Source organism: Triturus cristatus, chromosome 2_2 (genome assembly GCF_964204655.1).
Source record: "Triturus cristatus chromosome 2_2, aTriCri1.1, whole genome shotgun sequence".
NCBI lineage: Eukaryota > Metazoa > Chordata > Amphibia > Caudata > Salamandridae > Triturus > Triturus cristatus.
The window spans coordinates 992,912,470-992,939,361 of NC_140582.1; the positions used below are offsets into that span (position 1 = coordinate 992,912,470).

The 26,892-nt window shown below is 43.6% G+C and overlaps 1 protein-coding gene and 1 long non-coding RNA gene across 7 annotated transcripts in view; both read left to right on the top strand.

The window, feature by feature from the left end:
• Nucleotides 1-26,892, top strand: part of SLC2A9 (solute carrier family 2 member 9) — a 2,222,556-nt gene that overhangs the window by 1,913,062 nt on the left and 282,602 nt on the right. The gene's annotated exons all lie outside the window — the stretch shown is intronic.
• Nucleotides 19,519-26,892, top strand: part of LOC146863043 (uncharacterized) — an 11,375-nt gene continuing 4,001 nt past the window's right edge. The window contains exon 1 of the long non-coding RNA XR_014978208.1: nucleotides 19,519-19,817. This is a non-coding gene — a long non-coding RNA (uncharacterized LOC146863043). The remainder of the gene's footprint in view (nucleotides 19,818-26,892) is intronic.

Below are 26,892 nucleotides of genomic sequence, written 5' to 3' on the forward strand. Positions count from 1 at the left end.
GGCAGTTCACAAGTCCTATAAAAAGAAGTGGGGGGTCAGAACTTATTTTCAAGGGCAAGATTTAGGCAGTAAAGTGAAAGATGGTCTGGACACTTTTAAATATACCCCCATGAGTTTGGATGGGCATTCCTAGAAGTGGCACTTGTCCATTCAGTATCGCATGGCAGATAAACATCACAGGACAGCAACATTTGTGGGCAATGGAAGGAGGGCAAGTCAAGGCTTCTCAATGGCTTTAGTCCTCCCTCCGTTGCACACAAGTCCTAAAACGACGCAGACAAGCCACAGCACCTTAATACTTCTTGGGAGCAATTAGCTAGAAAAAATCTCTCAGGGACGCTTTCATGTGCTGCTTTATACCACCATCTTACCTTTTCTAGGAGTAGTAAATGACACGTGGTACTTGGTTTATTTCATAGTGATGTACCAAGGGTACATTTTCCTCCACCTGCGAGCGTGGTTGGGTGAGAGTGGCATCCGTAGGGTGACAAGAATAAAGTTCACCTTTTTCTGAGGTAGAAAAGGATGACTGAGCATTCGGCACAGCGCATTTTGTAACTGACATCTGTGAGGTAGACAAGGAAGGTCATGTGTTGTGGAACAAGAACTCATTCACAGAGTGATGCTGAGTCACGGAGAGAGGTGGATTCTAAATAGGGTTTGAAGACACTTAAACCAAGGATGAGGGCAGCCCCGGTGGGTGCCGCAGGACCCAGGTAAGGTCTTGAGAGGCAGGGGAGGAGGGAGGTTCTTGTAAATTTAACCAGATCAGCACACCCTAAAACCAGTTCTCTACAATCGCAGTTTATGCCTAGAGGAGTAGGTGTTCGTGCCACAGAAGCTGGGCACATGATAGGGTAGGTGGCTTGAATATGACCAGAGGACAGGGGTCCTGCACCAGCTGTGATGTCATGGATGAGATGTCATGGATGGGACAGATAAGGAACAGAGGTCCTGCACATGCTGTGATGTCATAAGTGAAATTTCATGAATGTGGCAGATAGGGGACAAGGGTCCTGCACAATCTGTGATGTTATGAGTGCAATGTCACAAACAGGGTAGGTAGAACTGATGTAAGTTTTGGGTTTCCTTCTGCTTTTCCTTCAGCGGCATAGCTAGGTGGGGGCGGTCCACCCCAGGTGGCACTATTTTGGGGATGGGGGCTGTCTAGCCCTGGACCGTGTCATGTATGTGCATGTAACTTGCATGATCGAGGTAACTATTAGCGGCGATACTACGTGTCTCTCGGACCTCTTTCAGGTGCTCGCCGTCCATTTTCCCCAGCACCCCCCCAGGGGGCGGCAATCTGAAGGGTAGCCCCGGGCGCCACAAGCTCTAGCTACGCCTCTGGCTGTCAGAAGACTGCACCTAAAACTTGTCTTTAACCTGAGGGATAGCGCTTCTGTCAAAGAGCTGCCCATGTGGTGAAAATTAGGCAGGGGGGCGATATTACTGCGCCAGGTGTAATCCACGTGCGGGCACAAATGGGAGTTTGCAACTGAATTGGCACTTCAGGGGAGATGAAATGAGGGCCTAAATGTTTGAAAGAGGGTCCCCCGAATATGTCTGTGTCCAGGATCCCATAATTTCTTAAGATGCATTTGCAGGTGTACACACACCTCGTTGGCATAGCTCGTCTTTCTACTAAGACACCATGACGTCCATCCTCTCTGTTTTAACTTCCATTGTTCTAATACTGCATTGCCCCACTCAAACGCACAGAGCAGCCATATTTGGAGCATTTCTGAAGACTCCTCATTATTCTGTGAAGATCATAAGAAAAAAACCACAGAAGCATTTGTGTTTGTGTGTCTGAGACGCCATAGCTTGTCTATCGGGAGAATACCACGTGAGTAAAGGCACTTGCTATATCAGTGCAGAAACAAACGTGAAGACCCGCACACAACAAACACTCAAAGGAACTTTGAAAAAGCCGCAGCTACAACTTAAATTCTTAGATATTGCTTGGGTTGTGAAGTTAACTGCATGACCTGTTGCAATCTCGGTATTTTCCCTTTTTCCATGCCTCTTCGTATCAGTTGTTTTGAAGTCTGAATTAAACGACCTTGAACAATTATGGTACAAAAGGTTACACAAGGCAAGAACACTAAAAATGCAAACCCCAAGACACTCGTTGCCATATAAAACGGTATCTGTCTGACTTATCAAATCCTCTGGCCGTTTGTGTAAAGTACAGAAAAGCAGGATTGATTCTTGTGTCAGTGAGGTAAATCAATACGAGCAAAGTCAGAGTTAAAAGCCAAGAGGCGTCTTGCGCGCTCTTTCCCTGCTGTGGCGAGGCTGCTGAGCTGTAGTGTATCCCACAGTAAATAGACTTCAGGCTGTTACATGTATGAATAATTCATGCACCCCGATATGTATTGCCTTTATCAATGTGTTCATCAGTATGTACACTAGAGGCTCGAGTCACGGTTTTGAAATACAGCTCATCCTATGTGAAGCCACTATGTCCAGTTATGCAATAAGCACTTGCTCTGAATAGAATAAGTTGTTTTATTACCCAGTGGTTCATACTGCACATCCTCAGTTTCTAAGCACGATATCGACCCTCCATATATTATGCAAATAATTAATGGCACTTATAGTTCCACTTCTGTTGCTGCTACTGCTACTATTACTACTTCTACTACCACTACTTCTACTACTACTAATAATCATAATATTAATAATAGGTTTATTCAGGGATAAACCCCTTTAAATCACAGTCAAAAACTAATTACAATTTTTACATGAAATATTAATTAAAACATCCAAATAAGGTACAAATGCCATAAAAAAATAATAATAATATATTTGCCTTCCTTTCAATTAGCTGTTTTAACTGTTACACGCCTCACAATACTACCATCTCAAGGTCCTCATTGAGAACAGATGTTTCGCAGCTGTAAAAACAATTAGCATACATATGTCCGAGCCTAATACTCTCATACGTAGTGTGTCAGCCCTATCATACAGGAGCATGGCACTAAGCCTCGCGGCAGCACAGCTGTTCTTGGCTGTGCACCCATCAAAGGTACTATTCAGATCCACCGCATTGCAAGACAGAGATTGCCTATCAGAGGTGAAACCTGCCCCACAATCATCTTTTCATGATGTCTGGTCATACACGGTTTTCTCTTAGCCTTATTTATAAAAATAGAAGTGCCAAAAAAGACTCAGGGGCATATTCACAAGCCCCTATCGCCACCACAACGTCACTTTCAGTGATGTGGTGGTGGCGATAAGGGCCTCGCCTTATTCACAACGCAGCGCTAAGGCACTTAACTTGGCTTAACGCTGCCTTTTGAATAGGCCCCCTTTCACGCTATGTTTAGCGTGAAGGGAGCTAACGTGAAAGGGGCATGCAGGGGTATTGTGGTGGGCGTTCCACCGCAGCACCCATTGATATTTACGCTGCCCCCTATTCACAAGTGCAGTGACTAACTCCCAAAAGCTATTTTTCATGGTGCTAGGCCTAGCTGTGCTATATAGAAAGCAAAAGTACAGATTAAAATCCTAATACTATATCTCAGGAACGGGTCTAGCTAGAAAAATAATTTCACATCTCCATTTAATAACTATTAAAACTTCAATTCAAAGATGAATTTGTTTTTTCACTAAATATTGCACGAAAGTAACTTTTAGAAACATACCTTTTCCCTGCTGAACTTCCCAGAGGCAAAATGTTCATTTGCTGTCATACTTTTTATGCAAGACGTCAGCATTCAAATAGGTGTAAAATGCTTGCTAGGAGTAAATAGGCTAACCTGGATAGGCAGAGATGACCCATCTGACCCTTCCAGGATATGTAGGGTAGGGGCGGTAAGCATCCTTTATGACATTACATAGTAAAAGCCTTCTTGAGTGCCAAAGCCTACCTAATAGGTCTGCTGGGTTTACATGTAACTGTTAGGGGTGTACTTGAAAGAACAGTGTGCCAACATAATTCTTATGTAACCACTGTGTGGTTGCTGAAGGAACTGCTTTGTCCCACCAGACTTCTGACTCTGGGGTTTACATATAACAAAGAACAGAAACATTATGGCAAAAAAGTTCTTTGGAATCCACTGTTTGGTTGCTGGAAAGCCCTCTGTTTATTCTACTAGGTACAGTGGCTTCCCTAAACTGGACTTTAGTGCTAGACATGGGAGTACACTAGAATTACCATAGTACATCCACATACAGACACACACCCGTAGTCCTTTAAGACCAAGTTTAGTGTGTCCAAAGATGTTTGGCATCTTAAAAATTCCCAAAGTTGGTAGGATTGAACCCCAGAACTTTTATCACATTGGCTAGGGCTTTGCCCAGGTGTCATTTCCACCCACTAGCTTGTTCCAAGAATAAATATGGCACCTACAGGCACACACTTTGAAACACTACTGGACCTTAGTAAGAACAGAAGAGGACTGGACCTGATGACTGTGAGCCCGGAAGGACTGGACCTGCTCCCTCGTGTACCCAGGATTCAGGACTGGACTTCAAGAGTCATAAGGTTGAGTACCTGTTAAAGCCACAGGGACACAACAAGCTACAAGAGGCCTTTTTGTACGATTGCCCAGCTTACCAGTGGCAACTGGACCTGGAGAGGAGCATGCTGTTGCCCTGTGCCTGACACCCTGTTAGTCTCTAAGTGCCTCCCCTGATGTCTGGGAGAGCATTGGAAATGTACTCCTGTTGTGGATTCTGACTTAAAGGACTAAACTCAGATGGTAAAATCTTTTTAAAAGATAAGCCTTGTTTGTGTATCTGACTAGGGCTCCATCACGGTCAGCATCAACTTGGCCTGGGCCCTGGTCTACCACGACCATTGAGTATCATTGGCACTTTGTGCTTCTTGGTGCCATTACATTTTACTCTTACTTTAATGCTGTTTTGGAAGTGCACAGATACTTTAAATATTGCTTCAAATTAAGCCTGTCTGCTCTGTGACATAGCTATAAGGGATTTAAGCTCAGGTTAATTAAGTGACTTTAAGGGTTCATCTTGGCAAGTACTGTGATCATTGTTTAAGGTAGTCACCCTCCCAATTAATAATCCAATTTCTTACACCTGGTGGCATTCACAATGTAAGTATTAATGTCCAGTCTCACAGTCTCTCTGGCGTTTATTCATATTGATTTTACATCTTGTGCTATATTTAACGTATTCCTATTACTCTGTGTTCCACCAGCCGTGGCGCTGCAAATGTTTGTTGATGTGCGCCTGTAATCTAAGAGTACAGTCCAGGTCTTCCACAAACCATACTGCTTATCAGGATTTTCTTCACTGTTTTAGAGCTCAAATAGAGGACACACGTTAACTCTCAAGCAGATTTCAGTATCCGGTTATCCAAAGATCTTGACAAAAACCTGGATACATAGAGTTAAAAGGCAAGGGTTTTGATCTGCCATCTACTTTTATTATTTTGATCTTTTTCTAATGGTAATGCCCTCTGCTTGGAAAGATAAATAGCTTAGGAAAGGTTGATGGTGGTTTCATAAGGAATATTGTAAAGCAGAGGATAAATCTTTACAGATTGGTAAAAAGAAATTATCTATATTGGTTTATAGAGAGCAGTAACTGAAAAAGACATTGGTAGCATAAAAAAGAAAAAAAATGTCCAAATATTGAAAAGAACTTCAAAAGGCAATTTTAGCTAAAAATGTGCAGCTAAGTTGGAGATTAACTGGTAGGGGAATGAACAGACAAGAGGTGGCCTAGAATGTCATATTAGTGCAGAGGAGTAGTATAACCAATTTTCTAAATGATGTAGTGGTTTAGAGACGGGGTGCCTGCCGTATTGCAGGAGCACTTCATGATTATTAAGAAAGGGGAAACTCAGTTAAGAGATCTGTCTTGTATATCCGTGAAGGAGGTTAAAAGTGCATTTAAGGCACAAAGCAAGGAAGCCCCTGGTCCTGATTTTCTATCCATCAGTTTTTGGGGGTTTTAACTTGGACATTTGGCTGAAACCATTAATTGTTGTTTTTCATATGTTTCTAGAAGAAGGCAAAGAGCAATTATACCAGGCAAAATCATCTGTTCTCCCTATATTTTTAAAAAAGGTGAATGAATGACCTTTAATAACAAAACAATAAATACGTCCCTAAGAAAGACTTAAGAAAATATTTTAGAAAATCCTGGCTGCTAGACTTCTACCAAACCTAAATCTTATCAGTCTTATCAAGGTATTTTGGTTGGATTTAGGCAGAAGATAGCTACAGTTGAGCAGGGTCAACATGTATTTTTTACATCATAAAGCATGCAGCTCTAGGGAGACATTGGTTTTTGTCCTTTCTTGACATTGCATTTGATAATGTGTACAGAATACTCCTCCAAACGTTGTTGGAGTCCAGTTATTTTAGACACGTGTAAGGAAATGCCTCTTTTTGCATGTTCACTCCAACTTTTTGGGACTGATGCTGCTGGTGTTATCGACGCTGACAGTGCTCTGACTTCTGCTAACTAGGCCTCAGTGCCAGTGTCCCCACCCTTACAAAGTGTATGATGAATTGGCTATACCCAGTTGGCAAGTACTGACTTACTTATCCATAGTATATGGTACCCAGAGCATGGAAAGCACAGTGTCAACCCAGGGCTGCAGCACTGTTTGTGCCACCCTGAGTCAGACAAAGGGCAAAATGCTCCCAGCCTGCCACTGTAGATGGGAAGAGTGGTGCTTATAATGCTAGTTTGACTTTGGCGTTTAAAACCTCACGTGTACCTCAAGTGTTGAGGGAAAAGAGCAGACTGCCAGCCTACCCGCACCATTGCTTGCAGTACATTCTGGTAGATTCAGTCTTCAGCCAAGCTCACATTCACAATCAATTATTTGCCACCCAGTGTTGGCACAGCTAGTGCAAGATATTGTTTGACATATGTTTTGCGCTTATATTCACACATCACCAAGGAGAATTGCCTTGGCAGTGCTTGGCAAACTGCTGTCAGTTTATCAGGGTCTGTAATTCCAAACACACAGGTGTATCCCAGAGTTTGTCAAACATCCTTTCTTGTCTGCTGCCTGCCTGCCAAGACCAGTTCTCCCAAAGCATTTTGGCATATGCAGTCCTTAATTCTGCTCAAAGTCACAATCAATCAAGTATTTGGCACAGAAACTACTGGATATCCTTGGACATGGGATTCATTCTAACTGGCAATTGTTTGCCGGTGAAATCCTGTGTTTTAGGAGTACTTAGCAAACAACTTTCATTATATCTGATTCAGTCAGGGGCGGCTCCTCCTAAGTGGGCGCACAGGCTCCACCCCCTTTAGTTTACCACAAAACTGCTTTTGATGGTTTTCCATAAGTATTCAAAAAATAAAGATAAATTCTCGGGAGGGCTTCAAAAGCACTTGCCTTAGCCGCACTCTCCTCCTGTTTCTGACCTAATCAACTGTTGCAGCTATCAGAAGCTTGTCCCGCCTGCCATCAATCAGGATTGGCCCGGCTGACAAGCTCACAGTCCTGAGGTCTATGTAGTCATCAGGTCAGCGAAATCATTGCCCCGAGTCTAAGCTCCACCTCCTGACAACGTGGGTGGAACCTTAGCCCCCGGGCAAATCAAGGTGAAGCACCGTATCACCAGGGGCTACATGTCCATCAAGCAACCCCACCCTTTCACTACTCGTCACAGGGTGGGGTGGGGTCAAGCCTCAATGGCCCAACTGTTCCTGTGACGAGTTGTGAAACGGTGGGATTAAAGGTTACAGGGGCAAGCTGGGCATTGGAGTTTGCACAGCTTGCCATCATGAATTTTGATGACTGATTGTGCTGGTTCTAGTTCCTTGCTTTCTGCACTGGCCATTAACTGCACTCCTGTGTTGGAGAGGGAGACTCCAGGCTGTGTGACTCGAGTTTTTTGCTGGTACAAGAGAAGAGTCTGGCAAACAAGACAGGCTCTCTGCTTAGCCCAAGACCAGACCAATATGTGCAGGCACATGGGGCAGGTGGGGGAGAATGCGGCTAAACGTTATTGGTGTGTCCCCTTTAAGTAACTGCACCTAAAATACACACACCTCAAACTAAAACTAAACGCAGGTAAATTGGGAAATTAAGTATTTTACGCTATGAATACTCAGATGGGTAAAATCAGCACTGCTGATGTCTGTGTGTGATGGAGAAAAGCAAAAACACTGAGAACAAGTATTTATGGCACACACTATCTCACCTCCATTACTCTGCTAGCATACAAGCACTCACAGTCATCTTACTTCCCAGACCACTCACATTGTTCTCCTCAAGTCTGCACCCCAGAGAGTGCCTCCCTACTGCAGGCCCGCTCACTTTCACACCCACATGATTGAATAACGGTGGCACTGGACCCCACCAAACCCTGCAGCCACCTTCCTGTGCCAACAGTACAGCACGATCATGGGCGTCGAGAACATAGAACGGGCATAGGGAGGGTTGCATAGATTAGGCTCCGCACAGTGGACTTCAGGGCCTGGAAGAAGAGCATGAAAGGCAAAGAGGAAGTAAGAGCTGGAGAAGCAGTGATCCGAAGCTAGAGAGGCAGCAGGCTGAGAAAGCAGGGAGCGCAAGGAGCCTAGGTGCAGTTCTGCCAAGTACCATGCATCAGGCCTACACATTTTAATGTGGTGGTCTGTATCGCCACATTAACATGCATTAATCACGCATGTGTAGGGTGTTGACCATCTGCGCCCTGTGAGGGGTGAAGCAGAGTGGCAGCGACTGTCACAGCTGCATTTAATTAAGCAAAGCACACTTGAAGTCTAGGGCACTCGAGGAGGAATTGGATATTACTCTTCTACATGTCTCTACTCAAAACCCACCCTCACCCCCGGATGCATCTCAGTCAGCTCAAAAAATGGAGGCCTGGCCATTGCTGGACTGCGATGGTTTACTGTCAATCTTACGGACTATTAAATCAGGATCCCCTCTGGACCCACTTTCCCCAGCCAGGTTGGAGCTTCTTTTTATTTAAAAAAATGTTTTCCTCATTCACCTCCAACTGCAGTACATTCACCATTCGCCCATAACCAGGAAATGAAGGTCAAAAGAAGAACCTTCAAGTCCTTAAGCGAAAAAGGATGCCCCAGTGGGGTAAGTCACTCTCAACTTTATCCCGATAACCGGTAGCTGCATATAGCGCAAAAAGGAGGATGACCCTTGCAGCTCTAAGAGATTTTTGAGGTGTAAGCAAAGGACGCTCAATTACCTCGACCATCACACTAAAAACCTTCGGACCTTCTTATTCTTCTTTCTTACATTATTTGCTATTAAATCCATTTTAGATGCATAAAACAAGGAGTCGAGCCACTCAAGATAGGAGGGAGGAGTATCTCCTACCCACTTACTTCAGATTTCCCATCTAGCAAGTAATATAGTATAAAACAAGAAATTTCTTGCTGGGCCCGTAATAGCCTCTTCTACTCCAAATATAACCAATAAGATGCTTACCTTGATTTGGGCCCCCAATATGGTTGAGGTTATCTTACCCACTTCCTCCCAAAAGTTTGATATAGCTGGACACCAGTAAAACATGTGGATGTCGGATGCATTTTCTAGAGCACACTTCTTGCATTTGACAACGTCATCCTTTGCCATCTTAGACAACTTTTCTGGGGTTATGTAGGCTCTATGAAGTGACAAAAAGTGATTTTCTTGGAGCTTCTTGACAAGGATCTGCTACAATTGGTGACGGATCTGCTTAACAGTTCAATCAAAGAGGGCATATGCCACAAACATAGAAACATGCCATGGTTCTTCCTCTATTGAAAAAGCTCAATCTTGACCCTACGACATGGGCAAACTACAGACCCATCTCTCAGCTGCTTCTCTTTGCTGAAATTTTTGAAAGACATGTAAATATAAGCTTACCCACCTATACTAAAACCCACCAACTCCTCCACCCGTCTTAGTCGGGGTTCAGAAAGGGTCACAGCACGAAATAGGGGCCAGAATGCATTTAAGACATGTTCTGGATGAGGGCAACACTGTGTCCTTGATATTGCTGGACTTGAGTGCAGCTTTCAACACTGTGTCTCACCCTTTTCTGTTGGACACACTGAGCTCAATCGGTCCCGAAGGGCACCACCTTCAAATGGATAGTCTCTTTTTTGAAAACAAGATCTTTTCAAGTATTTTCAGCTGATTCTTGGTCAGAGACCTGTATCCTCCTCTCATGAGTTCCTCAGGGTTCTGCACTAAGTCCCTTGTTATTTAACCTTTATGTGCGTCCATTAGCAGATGTGGTGGAGAGTTGCGGCCTCACACTTTATTCATACGTCGATGACACCCAAATGATTTTTTTACTGTCTTCCCACCAGAAACACTATGCTGAAACAATTAATTATGGTCTCAAGCGGATTACCGCATGGATGGATGGCAATCTTCTTGATCATAATAGTGACAACATTGAGGTTCTGGTATAGAAAAAAATTCACAACTGTGGGGTTTGGAGCACTGGCTGGCCTCTTTAGGCTCTGTCTCCACTCCTTCTCCAAAACTGATAAGCCTGGGCTTCTGTCTAGATAAAGACCTGTCTATGCGTCCTCAAGCGGCAATAGTTGCATCATCTTGCTTTGCAGTCATGAAGTTGGTGAGGAAAATTAGTTGGATCTTTCAGCAAAGAGAGCGTTAATTTGCCCTTATTCTTTCAAGATTAGATTATGGAAATGTTTTGTATTTGGGCGCGGACAAGGCAGCTATCCGTCACCTTAAAGTGGTACATAGATCTGCGGCCAGGCATCTCGCTCGCTCCTCAAGTTGGACTGTGGACTCCCCCATTCTCCGGGAGCTACATTGCTTACCAATTGGAAAAAGAATACAATTCAAAGCTCTCGGCTTCATGTTCAAAGCTAAGGCAGGGCTTGGCCCTAAATATACACAAGAGCTTGTCTCCTTGTATATTCCTTCCCAAAACGTAACAATACTGTGAACTGAGAATACATCGGGTATGATCAGGCGGTCGCTCTTTTGCGTACCTAGGACCAAAACTGTGGAACGCCTTGCCTCAGTATTCGAGAAATTATACATTATTAATGCAGTGCCGAAAACTCTTAAAAACATGGCTCTTTTAATGGTAGTGTCTTCAGTAACACCACTGTAGTGCTTAGCACCGGGAAACCCGATGGGTAGCTGCACGCTTTACAAATGGCAAATAATGATGAATAAACCTGTGTCCGAATGCTAACTGCTGAATGAGGGACAGCAGATCCCCAATGACTGCCTCAGTTGTCACGTGACAGGAAATTAATGTGAGGTCCCACTATAGTGATTGGGCCATTGATGGTTGCAGGTCTTGTTCTTTCTTGTTGGCAGCCTGCCCAGTCAGGTGCCACTGTGGGCAACCCTTACGTTGTTCTGTGCCTTGCTGTTGAGGTTGAACTGGCAGGCTTGGACGCCGTATGTTATCGCCTCAATGCAGCTAAAGCCTCCAGTCCGTCCGGACATATTTTCAGCAGCCTGTACTGTTTTGAACTTTGCCCTCACCAGTGAAAGTGAGTGCCTTTGTCCCTGTGGGGTGGAGAGGCTGTGACTGCAGCCCTAACATGCGGTGTAGCAGAGGCACCCCAGCAGAGAGGATGCCTGCCATGTCACACTAGCAGCAACAAGGAGCCCTGAAACAAAGTTCGGGCAGAAGACCCGGAAGCTGCGCTGTTTGAGTCACTGCGCAGTGTTGCCCTGACTGCCGCACGCACATGAGGCGAGCAATCGCCATTCTCCCTATATGAGCCAGTGCGCGCCGCAGCAGGGGGATGTTGTCAGAAGGTCCGGACTGAAAAGCAGCACAGAGGTCACATTTCGTAATGGATACATTTTTTTTTTTTACCTTGCACAAATATGTATTTGCAGTCACAAACGTTCAGTGTTGTTTCCTGTAACTTGTTTAGTGCCTTACGTCTCTTTTTTTTGTTTCTAAGAGCTCTGCGCTTTTGGTCAATAAGAAAATTTCCATGTTTGAAAGTGTGACACCCACACTTATAGCACCCCTTTCTTTAGTCCAACAACAATTTCTATGCTGGGACGTGAACAAAATACATTTAAGGAGACAAGTAAACTGCCTGACCCATAATGATAAGCGCCACTGGTAGGTGTTGCACTGGTCATGGGGCAACAGGTCAGGAAAAGCCGATTTATTTTCACATTACTGTAAAAAAGGATTAAGCAAATTTTAAAGGCTAGGATGCAATTTACATCGTTGTTCAACCCTGCATGTGTTCCTCCTTCTCAATAAATAAGTTTGTTTAAGGAATTTTGGAATTCTAACCACTTGATTGATGTTTGGGGTGATTCTATACTCATTGAGCTGTGCGCTGTCATAAGACCTATTAATAAGAAGGTAGCGCATCAGTTTGATCGCTTACTCTGCAGAGCAGCTCAATAACTGGAGGTTTCAGATTCAAAATCAGATAAGACCTACTCTGTCATTTATCCTTCAGATATCAACTTTAAAAAGCACTCTTACCACAATTGTAATTACTTCTATGAGAATGGGAAACAGGTGTGTGTTTTGGAGCTTGGGAGGAGTGGAGGAGAAAGACAAGCCCCTGCAATAGCTGTGAAAGTCTGTCAGTGCATGTGCTGAGGGAATAGCAGAAACCTCCCTGAAGGGACATGTTAAGCGAGGCTACCTCCTATCTCAGCCTCGGTCTCCTGATGCCAATTAATGGAGAAATGTGACATTTTGTGCCAATCTGGGATGTGTTGTCGTATCGGGCACAGCAGACAGCAGGTGGGTTCAGTAAATATGGGAGCACAGGTGAGATGCTTGTCCAATATGTTTTTATTTATTGTCAGCAAGCTACTTCTTGTCTGTATTGCATTTTATATTTAGAAACACGCCACTGTTGTTTGTTATGAAAATGGACCGCGGTGGCCTTCAGCAGGGCACAGCACCATAAAAATGGGTACGCTTTCGCATTGTGCACTGGCAAAGTAAGACTAGGTCCCGGAGGTAAATGGCTGCTATCCGGTGCATGGTCCTGGTCAGATTATGCTGAGTCAGGGTGCGCTTAGAATGCATCAGAACTATGTGTCTGGCATAATTACTGGTGTAGTGTCGCCACTGTTGAAGTTAAGATCATGCTCCGAATGCACTAGAGGAATCTCACAAAAGAAGTTGTTCCAGGCATTTCATCATGGCAGCAAAGAAAATCCTTAGCTGTGATCCTGCATTCTGCAGAGTAAAAAGTTGTCTGTCATCCGCACTGGGGCCTTTTACATCCTGTTTGATACAGTCGGGTCCCACAGTGCCCTTCAATTTCTGGTGCTTTGTAGCAGTTTTAAAATCTTCTTAGAGTTTCTTGTTGCTCAAATGGGTGTCATTTTTGATATTTATATTTTTCCCTCTTCTTTGTTGCTTGATTTTGCTTGCGAGAAAGTGTCACTCGTAGTCATTGAATGTCACTCATAAATACACTGAAACTATGAAAATGTCACACATAAGCAATCTGAAACCTTGACAGCTATGTAACTGTAGGGTATTCTTGGGTGTCGAGAGACACATAGAAATACCAGATGACTCCGTCCTATTTGAAATATAAAGTTTCAAATACAGGACATTTATAAACCAAAAGATAACAGCTCCCAGAATGCATTATGTTGCAGAACACTTTACTGGCATGGAAAGACAGACATGCTGTGCCAAAGTAAACACAGTACTGAATATACTTTACAGATTACACATTCTGTGTTGATTTTGAAACATGCTATTCATGGGCAGTGCGGTTTTGATGCTGCCTTTCTTTTGCCCTTTTGTGTATGATGGTGGTCTGGGTTGGTATCTGTCACTGTGGCGGATGTTTTCTGCTAGCAGAACTCATTACAGGTTGTTTCTTGGCAACCACTATTGTGCTTCTAATTTCGCCTCAGCTGACAGCAGAAACCTACAATATAATCATGTAGTTTCTTTGCCTTTGCCTTGTGGGCTTCAACATTGGCGTTGATTTTTTTTCTATGAGGAGGAATTCCTGTCTGTGTGTTTGATCTTCAGATGACATTGGTGTGGGCAGGGTGGGGCGAGGAAGAGTGTGGATGTTATGGCTGTAGCTGTCATAATGGGGTTTAAGATTATTACCATTTTTGACGAGGCCTGGGTGGTGTATTCTGAGAGTAATTATGGTGTTGGATGCATGTATTTCAGAGACAGAAGTTTACATGTGAAAACAAGGGGAGGTGTTTGTGACTCCGTCATGTATGTTTGTGAGTGGGCTGTTGGTACGTTTGGTGTGACACTTGGCAGGTGTGCTTGTGACAACATGGGGAGTGCTGGCCTGAGTGAGAAAGTGAGGGAGTCATCCTTAGTGTGCTCATGATGAGAGAGAACACGTCACTGTGCTTGTTTCATGTGTGTGGCTGTTTTGTGTTCAGTAGCGGCTCCTCGAGGGAGTGCTGCGGGGCGGTGGGCAGGGCGGGGGGTAGTAAACTCCGGCATACAGCCAAATGGTGGTAAGTAAAGAAAGAAACAAATAAAATGAATTACATTGCACGTGCTGCAACGTCAAATGGCAATGCAGCGCGCGCAATGTAATTTGTTTTATTTATTTATTTCTTTACTTACCTCCGTTCAGCCGTATGCCGGAGTTTACTACCCCCTGCTCTGCCCCTCCCCCGCGACACCCCGCAGCACTCCCTCGAGGCGCCGCTACTGTTTGTGTTGTATCTGTTGAATGTGTGCGTAGTAGTTGTTTTTTTAACAAGTCTGTGGTTATTGTGATTGTGAGTTTGAGTTGCAGTCCTTTGTGTTTAATGTTTGTTGTATGTGTTTACAGTGTGCCTCGCAAATAGCTCGAGCTATGGTCTGCAATGCGCATCCATTGTTTGCAACATCCCCATCTCTTCCCTGGGGAGATTTGAAACAGTAAAACTTAATTGTGTATTTACTTGCTGTTGAGGAAGAGGAAGATGGTGGGAAACCCACAGATACCAAGTGTACCTAAATATATTATCACTTCTGAAAAAGGAAGTGATAAGGGGAACACGTGCTTCAAGCTTAATCACCTGAGATTGAGTGCAATGTCATTGCAATGTCACCATCTGCCCTCTGCATGGAGAGCTGTAAGGGCTCTTTTTTTTCTGTTTGAAAAGCTTTATTCAAGAAAATGTCAATACAAAGATATCAGCAGATATCAGCAGAGGCTTAAGAAATAAGCAAATAGAAGCAAAATAACAGTAACAAGCTAATATCATATAGAAACGAGCAAAAGCATTTTATACAGTCTTAAGGAAAAAACTGGAAAAAAGGGAAGGAAAGGATAAGGAAATTAAAAAGGGGAAAAAGGGAAAATGCTGATAACATATTGTGAAAAAATAAAAGTATGTCTGAAGAGTAAGTGCTGTAATAATCAAATACAACTTAGAAGAACAACTATAACAATAAATAAATCATATACTGTGAATATAATAAAAGAAGAGGCAATTTCCTCAAGGTGGCTCAAAATTTTCCAAAGTGATACGTGATACATTCTTCCGAACCATCCGATCTAAATATGAGGTAAGAGGTAACCAGAAGAGATCCCTATTATGTGTGGGATTACAGGAGGATGCAAAAGCAGTATCAAGCCTATGAAAGTGACATAGAGAGTTCCACCAATGACGTATGGAAAGCTTTGTGAGGGATTTCCAATTAGAGGAAATGTGTTGAAAGGCGAGAGCAAGCATAAGGTCAAAAAGACCGTGAGAGTGTAGAGGAAGATCTAAAGAGTCAGATAAACTGCCTAGAAAAAGGGTAGAAATTGAGTACTGAGACGAGAGTGTGAAAATACGAGAGATGTATAGCCAAACATTATTCCAGAATTGAGAAACAGAAGGACATAAGAATAAAAGATGAAAAAGGTTAGCGTTAGGGGCAGAACATGTCCAACAATTAGACTTCGAAGAAGAAGAAAAACGAGCTAGAGAAAGTGGAGAGAGATATAGTCTGTGATACAGGTAAAACAAAGCTTGAGTGAGGGAAGCAGAACGAGAAATTTTCAAAGATCTGGACCAGAGTTTATCCCATAGGGCAACGGACCAAACACAACCCAAGTCCGCCTCCCAAGAGAGCTCCGTTTTATACTTAAGGCGATCTGGATTAGGAGATAAAAAGAATTTATAAATGAGAGAGGCTTTGGGAAGGGTTGAAAGAATTTTAAGAAGAGGAGCCTGGTACACAGAGGAAGGGGAAGAAGGAAGAGAATAAAAAATATCAAGGAGAAGTGTAATCAGAGTAACAAATTTTTGCAAAAAGGAACGAGGACAGCGATAGGACATCTGAAATTGGGGAAAGGAACAAGGAGATACTCCGTCAAAAAACTTGTTTACCCATATGATGCTCTTAGACCTCCAAGTATTCCAGAATATGGGCCTATTATTTATAAGGATAAGCGAGCCATACCAAACCGTTGAAGCTAGAAAAGATTCCTGAGTAATAGGTGTAGAATTGAAAATAGGCTTTAAGAGAGAAAAGGTATGTTTAAATAAAGGAAATGACATGTGCGGAGCCTTGGCAGAAAAACGTATGAACTCTCCAAAAGAGAAAGGCAACAACAACGTCTGTTTGATGTGAAGCCAAAGAGGAGCAAAAGGAGAAGGAACTGACGCAAGCAATCTGGACGCCTGACGAAGAGAAAATGATTTATGGTAGAGACGAAAGTCTGGAAAATTGACACCACCATTGGACTTGGGTTTACGAAGTTGTGCTAAAGAGATTCTAGATTTCTTTTTGTTCCAAAGAAATCTTGACAAACAAGAGTCAATGCGTTTAAAATAAATTGCGGGGATATGAATAGGTAACATGGACAAAATGTAAATTAAAATGGGCGCTATCATCATCTTAATTGAATCCATTCGCCCCCACCAAGAGAGAAAGAGGGGGTTCCAGGAGGAAAACAATCGTTCAATACAAGACAAAACCGCAGACATGTTTAGGGTGATTGACGAGGAAATAGAGTTGGAAAACCATATTCCTAAATATTTATTTTCGGAGCTATTCCAAGCAAATCCAGTGGAGGAAAAGGCATGAGGAGTGCAAAATTTTGTAAGAGGAAGTATTTCAGTTTTATCCGAATTGATTTTATATCCTGAGACCTGTGAGAAAGAATCAAACTCAGATAGCAGAGAGGGAATAGAAGTTTCTGGAGCAGAGATGAATAGAAGAATAGCATCTGCATACGCAGAAAGTTTCAACTGATCATTACCATAAGGAAAACCTGAAATGGAGGTATTGTTATGGATAGAAGACAAAAAGGGTTCAAGCGTGAGAACAAAGAGTAAAGGAGATAATGGGCAACCTTGATGAACGCCTCGCTGAAGAGGAAAATATGAGGAAACCTGACCATTGACCAAAACCGAAGCTTTAGGAGAAGAATACAACAAAGAAATAAAAGAGATGAAATGAGGACCAAAACCATGACAACGCAATGATGCAAATAGGAAAGACCAATCAACCCTATCAAAGGCTTTCTCTGCGTCAACAGAAATAGCCGCCAAGGGAATAGAAAGAGAAGAAACCTTATTTAAAACATTAAGGAAGAGGCGAGAATTATCAGAGGTAAGCCGACCTTTAACAAAACCGCATTGCTCCTTATGGGGATTAGAGGATCTAAGCGTAAAGCCAGTACTTTAGCAAACAACTTATAGTCCACATTTACTAAAGAGATTGGGCAATAGTTCTTGCAGAATTTGGGATCGCGACCATCCTTGGGAATAAGACATATGGTAGCTTCTTGAAATGTACCTTCTGCCTTACCCAACAGATAAAACGATTGAAAGAGAGAAAGAAGTTTGAGAAGTAAAAGGTCAGAAAAGTGAAAATCGAATTCAACTGAAAAACCATCAGGACCTGGAGTTTTACCTTTGGTGAGAGTATTCAAAGCTGCAGAGAGCTCATGTAAAGAAAGATCAACTTCCAGAACTGGGAAACTAAGATGAGAAGACGAGGGTTTAGGAAGGTTGTCAAAATAAGCTTGGATAAGAGAGGGAGAAGGAGAAGATTCCGGTGTGTAAAGAGTACGATAAAATAACTGAAACTGGTCAAGAATATCCTGAGCCTTATGCAATAAAGTGTTGTCCGGAGAATAAATAGAGTCAATTAAAGAGCGCTCCATGCGTGACTTATGATAATTAGCTAGAAGCTTCCCTGCCCTGTTGCGACCGCCATAGTAACAAGCACTACTACGAAGAAGCATCGACGAAGCATTATCCGTAGTAGATTTATTGAATTCAAGCTTAGCACGAATAAGATCCGGAGAGACGGAATTATTAGGGGAAGAGTAGAACTTATGCTCTAAAGATTTAATATGGGCAAGAATAGATTTCTGCTTCTGAAGAAAACGTTTCTTCTTCTTGGAGACAAAATCAATAACAAACCCTCGAGCTGTAGCCTTAAAAGAGTCCCAGAGAAGATGGGGGAGATATCAGAAGTATCGTTTAACAGGAAGAAATCAATGGCAAAAGAACGAAAAGAAGAGGAGAAGAAAGGGTCATTAAGAAGAGAATTGTTAAATCGCCAACGAGAGGGCTTGGGATGCGGAGGAAGGAGGTCAAGATCCGTAACAATAGGAGCATGGTCCGAAATAAGTATAGGTTCAATAGAAGAAGAAAGCAGGCTTTGTGATAAGGAGAGAGAAAGAAAAATATAGTCGAGACGAGAGAAAGATGAGTGAGGCAGAGAGAAAAAAGAAAAGTCAAGAGTGTCAGGATGCGAGAGTCTCCAAGTGTCAGTGAGACGTGCTTGAGATATGGTATCTAGAAATTGTTTGTGAGGTTTGTGTGGTAAAAACCAAACCGTTGACTTTCGGTCAAGAAAGGGATCCACAATCTGGTTACAGTCACCACCTAGAATGAAGAGGTCATCTCTATGTTGAATACATTTGCTCATAATTAAGGGCCAGAAAAGCAAGTCAGCTTGTGTAGGGCCATAAACATTAAACACAGTCAGAGGAATAGAATTGATTGATAACTTAGCTAATATCCACCTACCATCAGAATCTGTTTCTTGTAGCAAAACCTTACATTTTAACTTTTTATGACACAAAATAACAACACCATTCTTCTAATTGGTAGAAGGAGAGAATAAAACCGTACCCACCCATCCACGCTTTAACTTGAGAGACTCAGCCTCAGAGAGGTGAGTCTCTTATAAGAGAACTATGTCAGGACTATATGAAGCGAGATGGGAGAGAATCCTCTGACGCTTAATAGGATTGTTAAAACCTTTTACATTCCAGGAAATTACTCTGAATTTAAACACTGGAGAACATGAACAGGAACAATACCTACAGCAACAGATAGAAGGAAAGAAAATGACAAAAAGTGGAAAAGAGTAGAAGCTAGACAAGAAGGCTGAGTGAAAATAAATGAAAAGAAAAATAAAAAGTACAAAACTGAAACATAACCACTAAAAAGAGAGGAGAATAAGATAAACAGAGGAAGAGTAAAAAGAAATAATAAGTGGAGCGGAGACAAAGGGAAAGGAAGGGGAGGGTAAAAAGAGAAAAATACAAGAAGAGACAGTACAAATCCAAAAAGGACGACTGAAGATAACATACCTAAAGGGGACATGAAGAGGACGACGGGGCAATGGAGAGACGAAACAAGAATGAACTCCCGGGACCAGGAGACCACCAGACCGCACCAGGACGAGAGATGAGCCATATGAGGGAGTAGGGGAGGACACCAATCGATCTGGATAAGAAAAATAACTATAAGAAACGCTATAATGACAAGACAGGCCATCAAACAGGTAAAAGTGGTATTAAGAACGGAATATAAGAGAGATTGTAAAAGAAAGAGAACCAGCAAAATAACAACAGACATTAAAAAGGATCATAATAGAAACTCTGAAAAGTTAGACAAAAGGCGAATTAACAATATAATAAACAAAAGCAATGTAAATGTCAAGTACCTTAGCAGCTTCAACGGATTCCACAGGAGCAGATGCTGGATCTCCACTCCTCCACTCCGCTACCGCCAGCTAATAGCTCACGAGCAGCAGAGCGGGGGAAAGGGGAATTGGACAGAAAAGAGAGACTGCACTGTGTCTTCTTTCTTGGACTGGATTCGGAGCTTCTTCCTCCCGACTCCTGCAAAGAGAGTTACTCAACAACTGTTCTACTGTTAATTACTCTATTAGTTGTGGTACTTTACTCACTATACCTGTCCTGACACAGTGGGTTGCTACTCTCTGGTTTTGTTCGACTGATGTCTTCTAAGGAGCAGTGGAGTTGAACAGGTGGTATGTGAAACCCTGCAAATAGAATCACATGTAAACCCAATTACCTTCTACCTTGTTCCCCTCCCTTCACCTTGTCTCCTTATACCTGTCTTTCCCTTAGAAGAACCTTGTCCATTTACTGAATGCTCAATAGTTCCAACTTGCAGCCAAACCTCTTGCTGGATTCAGAACCAAACAGGTGTTGTCCGTTGGTAGAAACCTTATATATATATATATATATAATTGCATCTACATGGAGATACAGGGAAGTCTTTAAACACTTCAATTTTTATTCTGTACACAGTCTTGCTGATGGAAGCCTTTACTGCTGTTACTTCTTAAAATGAATATCTTATTCATGAGACTCTCACTCTCTCAAATTTCAGTTCAAGCCTTTGAATTTAAATCCTTGTCCTTCAATAATACTGTCTCTGGAAGCTTTTGCAGAGCGCTGGCAATTCCACGAAAATTTAGATATAATTGAACTTACTTCTCAAGAAGAATGTTCGCCAGCCTTACTTCTTGTTTACCTCTCAACTAGGGCGCTGTGAGGCACAGGTGAGTCCTTAGTTCTTCCACACTCTTGTGGACTACGCCAAACTTGCAGAATGGATAGGAACTCTGAAGAACCCTGGAAACTCTGGATTAAATGGGTACCAAAGGAGCCCTAAACCCCTTGAAGACACTCTGACTGGAACCTTAACAGAAGAAAGCGCGGAGCTCTGAGAGAACTCCGCCTTCACAGAAAATTCGACGGTTGAAGTGCGCCACGCTCAGAGCGAGCGCGCGCCACATCAACCCAGGATGCCTGCACCGCTGCCAGAGTGAGACTGAGGAGAAAGACTGACATAGCAGCGGCCATCTTGGGAGAGGGAAAAAGACTACGCTCGTAACGAACGGAGGAAGGCAGAGAGCGATCTCACTGAAACCACTCTTCGCCTCCCCCCCAGGCGCCAAGACCGACTCCTGGGTTGTATACTCAACCTGGGAAATCTAAACCTAGACTCTCCAGTCCTGACAGTTCCCCCCACCAAAACCCCCCTCCTCTCCTCTTTGGGCTTGGTGGGGTGAGTGCGATGAAACTCTCGGAGCAAACGTGGAGCATGGATATTGCATTGTGGCTCCCAGGACCTTTCCTCTGGCCCACAACCCTTCCAATCTACCAGATAGAAGATCTGCCCTCCTTGTGGCCTAGAATCTAGAATTCTTTTTATCTCAAATTCCTCCCTTCCTTGCACCAAAACTGGGGAGGGGGAATTACCCGCCCTCAAACCCTCTGGACTACGCTGAAGTAGTGAAACGTGGAAAACTGGATGTATCTTTAACCGGGGAGGAAGCCTAACCCTTACACTGACTGGGTTTACCATTCGCTCTACCTGAAAGGGACCCACAAACCTTGGCTGAAACTTCCGATTTCCCTTCAGTCTTAAATTCTTTGTAGAAACCCAGACCTGATCTCCCCTTTTATAGACTGGATTTGAGCGTCTCTTTTTGTCTGCCTGCTTCTTATAGGAAAACTTAGCCTTAGACAAATTCCTAGCAGCTAACCGAAAGGCCTCATGTAGATCTTGTACTATCGTTTCCACTGCAGGTACATTGCTGTTTTCTTTATCTACTAGAGTGTTGGGATGACGACCAGAATTTAAATAGAATGGGGAGTAACCAGTAGAAGCATGCTGAGCATTATTATAGGCAAATTCTGCTGCCCAAATCAAGTCTGGCCACTCTCCCTCCTGATCCATCAAGAATAGACGCAAGTATTGCTCCAAATCCTGATTTACTCTTTCCGTCTGTCCATCAGTCTCTGGATGGAAGCTAGTGGACAGACGGGAGTCTACACCCAACCTCTTCAAGAAGGATCTCCAAAAACGAGAGACAAACTGTGGGCCTCTATCTGAGATGACAATCTTTGGAATACCATGAGCCCTTACTATGTGCTGAGTGAACAGTTTGGACAACTGTGTAGCGTTAGGGAGAGCCTTTAGAGGGATAAAATGGCTCATCTTGGAGAAATGGTCCACAACCACCCATATGACTGAATAACCACTACTGGACGGGAGTTCTACAATGAAATCCATGGAAATGGTATGCCATGGGTATGGGGCTAAGGGCAGGGGCTGTAATAGACCTTGTGGAGCCCTTCTGGGAGTCTTCCCCTTGATACACATCTCGCAAGTGGCTACATACTGCCGCACCTGAGCTTCCATCGCCGGCCACCAGAACTCTCTTCGAATCAGCTCCAAGGTCTTCTTCACCCCTTTATGCCCAGCCAATGGCTCGTCATGGAAATGTTCAATGATTTGTCTTTGTAGTTCCAGATCGGACACAAACAACTTGTCTTGGTAGACGGGTCTCCCTTTCTTGACTTGAAATTCTTTCCCTTTAGCCGTCCAATCCCTCTCCTCTTCCGGGGACAACAAACTTGGGAGCTTCTTTTCAATGTCTGTGGAAGTGAGTGTTCCGATTATTCGATCCACTGGAATAATTACACCTTTTTCTGCCGTTGGGACTTCGGTGCTCACATGTAGACGAGATAAGGCATCCGCCTTTCCGTTTGCCGAGCCAGGTTTGTACGTTAAGACAAAGTCATAATCCGCAAAAAATAGGGACCATCTCAATTGACGAGGGGTAAGAGTTCGGGCAGACTTCAAAAACTGGAGATTCCGATGATCAGTAAAAACAGTGACCACATGCTTGGCCCCCAGTAAGTAATGCCTCCATTCTGAGAACGCATCCTTGACTGCCAATAGTTCCTTATCCGCAATTGGGTAATTTATTTCTGCCGCAGTTAATTTCCTTGAACGAAATGCTACTGGATGTAACTGGCCCGTCTGCTTATGGCGCTGAGACAAAATCCCACCAATGGCCAAGTTGGAAGCGTCTGCTTCTACAAAGAATGGGTCATCCGGATCTGGATGGAGTAGCACAGGAGATGACACAAAAATTCTCTTGAGCTCATTAAACGCTGCTTCAGTTTCCGCGTTCCACTCAAACTTGATCTTCTTTCTCAGCAGTCTGGTGAGTGGACCCACTCGCTCAGAAAAGTTGATGATGAAACGTCTATAAAAATTGGCGAAGCCAAGAAAACTCTGAACTTCTTTCACTGAACGTGGAGAGGGCCACTCCTTGATTGCCTGCACCTTAGATTCATCCATCGAGACACCATTTGGAGACAGAACAAATCCCAAAAACTCTACTTGCGTGGAATGGAACACACACTTCTCTAATTTTACGAAAAGTTGATTCTCCAACAACCTCTTCAAGATGGATCTGACGTGCTGGATATGTTCCTCTAAACTGGCCGAAAAAATGAGGATGTCATCAATGTAAACCACTGCAAATCGGTCCAGAAATTCTCTCAAAACATCATTGACAAAATGTTGGAAGGCTGCCGGCGCGTTGCATAAACCAAATGGCATGACCTGATATTCGAATAATCCAAAACGTGTACGAAAGGCCGTCTTCCACTCTTCTCCCTCGGCCATGCGTACCAAATGATACGCACCTCTCAAATCCAGTTTTGTGTATACCTTCGCTCCCTTGACTTGGTCCAAAAGTTCCGAAATCAAGGGTAGCGGATATCGATTCTTCTTGGTTACCAGATTGAGGGCGCGGTAGTCGATACAAGTCCTCAGTTGGCCATCTTTTTTAGGAATAAAAAAGAGTGGAGACGAGACTGGTGACTGTGATGGGCGGATGAATCCATTGGCCACATATTTGCTCAGGTATTCTTTGAGATGGACATTCTCAGCTTCCGACAGCGCGTAAATTCGGCTACAGGGCAGGGAGGCACCAGGCTCCAGCTCGATTCGGCAATCATACTCTCGATGGGGAGGTAGACGTTCTGCCTCTCTTTCATCAAACACCGAGGCGAGATCTTCATACTCTGGTGGAATCTCTTGGGTGTCTACGGCACAAATGGTCTTTGGAAAGCTTGCCAAGAGTTGGGATTGCGAAGCTTCCGATGGTTCTGGATTAGAATGAAAGCAATGATGCATACAGTAATCCGAATTCATACGAATTGATCGTTTTGCCCAATCAATTTGAGGATTATGCTCCGTGAGCCAAGGCAGACCCAAGATTAATTGAAATTGTGGAGCATCAATTAAGCTGAATTGCAAAGAACTAAGATGTTGTCCGGGTCCACACAATAAAATCTCCTCGGAATCAAAAACAATCGGCCCAGAGGACAGACTAGTTCCGTCCACAGCTCGTACTGGCTCTGGCCGCTCTTTCCTCAAAAAGGTAATTCCAAGTGACTTGGCAAATCCTATGTCACAAAAATTCCCCGTGGCCCCTGAATCAATCATGACCGAAATTCCTTCCTTGACCTTCCCTCCAAACCTTATTTGGACAGATAGAATTAAATGTGGAGCCGATGATTGCAGGGTGTTAGCCACTAATTTCGGATCTGGAGTTGACTGTTCCTTCGCTTCCACCAGGGCAACCCCTTCTACTGGTGGAGCCGATCTTTTACCCAGGAAGGGTTCTTTGGCTTTTTAGGACATTCCTTCACGAAATGACCGGAGTTCCCACAGTACATGCACAACTTGCCCAAACGTCTCTTCTCTCTTTCTTCCTTAGACAACGGTCCTCTGACCGAACCAATCTGCATAGGCTCATCCTCTGTACACGACTCCTTAGACTTGGGTCCCTCTGATTTCATTCTGTCAAAACGGGGTGGTATATATCTAGTTTCCTTTCTCCTCTCGTTCTTCCTCTCACTTTGACGCTGATCAATCTGAAGAACCAAGTCAATTAATTCTGAGACCTCAGTGGGACGTTTTGGGATCTGTGATAACCCATCCTTCAACTCATCCTTTAATCCACGATAAAATATGGCAGCTCGTTTCTCCTCTGGCCAACTTGTTTCCACAATTAGCTTGTTAAATTGAGCCAGGTAGGCCACTAGTTCACGATTCCCCTGCTTTAGATCTAATAACTCATTATCTGTGGATTGAGAGATGGACCGTCTGTCGAATATCCGTAGAAATTCTCTCTTGAACCCTTCGAATTCATACAAAATGGGATCATTGTTGTTCACCAAAGGCATGGACCAAGCGGCGGCATCTCCACTCAGGTACGACAGCATGAACGCCACCTTTGACTGGTCTTCCTTAAAAATGATTGGCCGACAAAGATAATGTAAAGAACATTGCGTGAGGAAAATTTGGGCCTTGTGTGGGTCCCCACTATACCTTTCTGGAGCGGCCAGTGGAATTGTAGGAGAGATTGCGTGAATCACCTGCGTAGTGAGTTCTGCCGCAGAGGGGGCAGGGGCGAAAGAGGGCGTCTTTTCCTCCTTTACTGCAGAACGAGAACCCCCAGAAAACTCTTCAAACTGTTGACGCAAATAACTAGCATCTTGGGCAGACTTCTTGACCTCCTCTCTAAGGGACTTGTTTTCCTCCATAGTATCACTTAACTGCTTTTGTATGCTATCTAAAACTGTGGCCAAGGCCTTTACATCAATTCCTTCAGCCATCGTGCTCAGGTGGAATTAAATTGCGGGCACTTCAATCTGTCAAGTACCTTAGCAGCTTCAACGGATTCCACAGGAGCAGATGCTGGATCTCCACTCCTCCACTCCGCTACCGCCAGCTAATAGCTCACGAGCAGCAGAGCGGGGGAAAGGGGAATTGGACAGAAAAGAGAGACTGCACTGTGTCTTCTTTCTTGGACTGGATTCGGAGCTTCTTCCTCCCGACTCCTGCAAAGAGAGTTACTCAACAACTGTTCTACTGTTAATTACTCTATTAGTTGTGGTACTTTACTCACTATACCTGTCCTGACACAGTGGGTTGCTACTCTCTGGTTTTGTTCGACTGATGTCTTCTAAGGAGCAGTGGAGTTGAACAGGTGGTATGTGAAACCCTGCAAATAGAATCACATGTAAACCCAATTACCTTCTACCTTGTTCCCCTCCCTTCACCTTGTCTCCTTATACCTGTCTTTCCCTTAGAAGAACCTTGTCCATTTACTGAATGCTCAATAGTTCCAACTTGCAGCCAAACCTCTTGCTGGATTCAGAACCAAACAGGTGTTGTCCGTTGGTAGAAACCTTATATATATATATATATATAATTGCATCTACATGGAGATACAGGGAAGTCTTTAAACACTTCAATTTTTATTCTGTACACAGTCTTGCTGATGGAAGCCTTTACTGCTGTTACTTCTTAAAATGAATATCTTATTCATGAGACTCTCACTCTCTCAAATTTCAGTTCAAGCCTTTGAATTTAAATCCTTGTCCTTCAATAATACTGTCTCTGGAAGCTTTTGCAGAGCGCTGGCAATTCCACGAAAATTTAGATATAATTGAACTTACTTCTCAAGAAGAATGTTCGCCAGCCTTACTTCTTGTTTACCTCTCAACTAGGGCGCTGTGAGGCACAGGTGAGTCCTTAGTTCTTCCACACTCTTGTGGACTACGCCAAACTTGCAGAATGGATAGGAACTCTGAAGAACCCTGGAAACTCTGGATTAAATGGGTACCAAAGGAGCCCTAAACCCCTTGAAGACACTCTGACTGGAACCTTAACAGAAGAAAGCGCGGAGCTCTGAGAGAACTCCGCCTTCACAGAAAATTCGACGGTTGAAGTGCGCCACGCTCAGAGCGAGCGCGCGCCACATCAACCCAGGATGCCTGCACCGCTGCCAGAGTGAGACTGAGGAGAAAGACTGACATAGCAGCGGCCATCTTGGGAGAGGGAAAAAGACTACGCTCGTAACGAACGGAGGAAGGCAG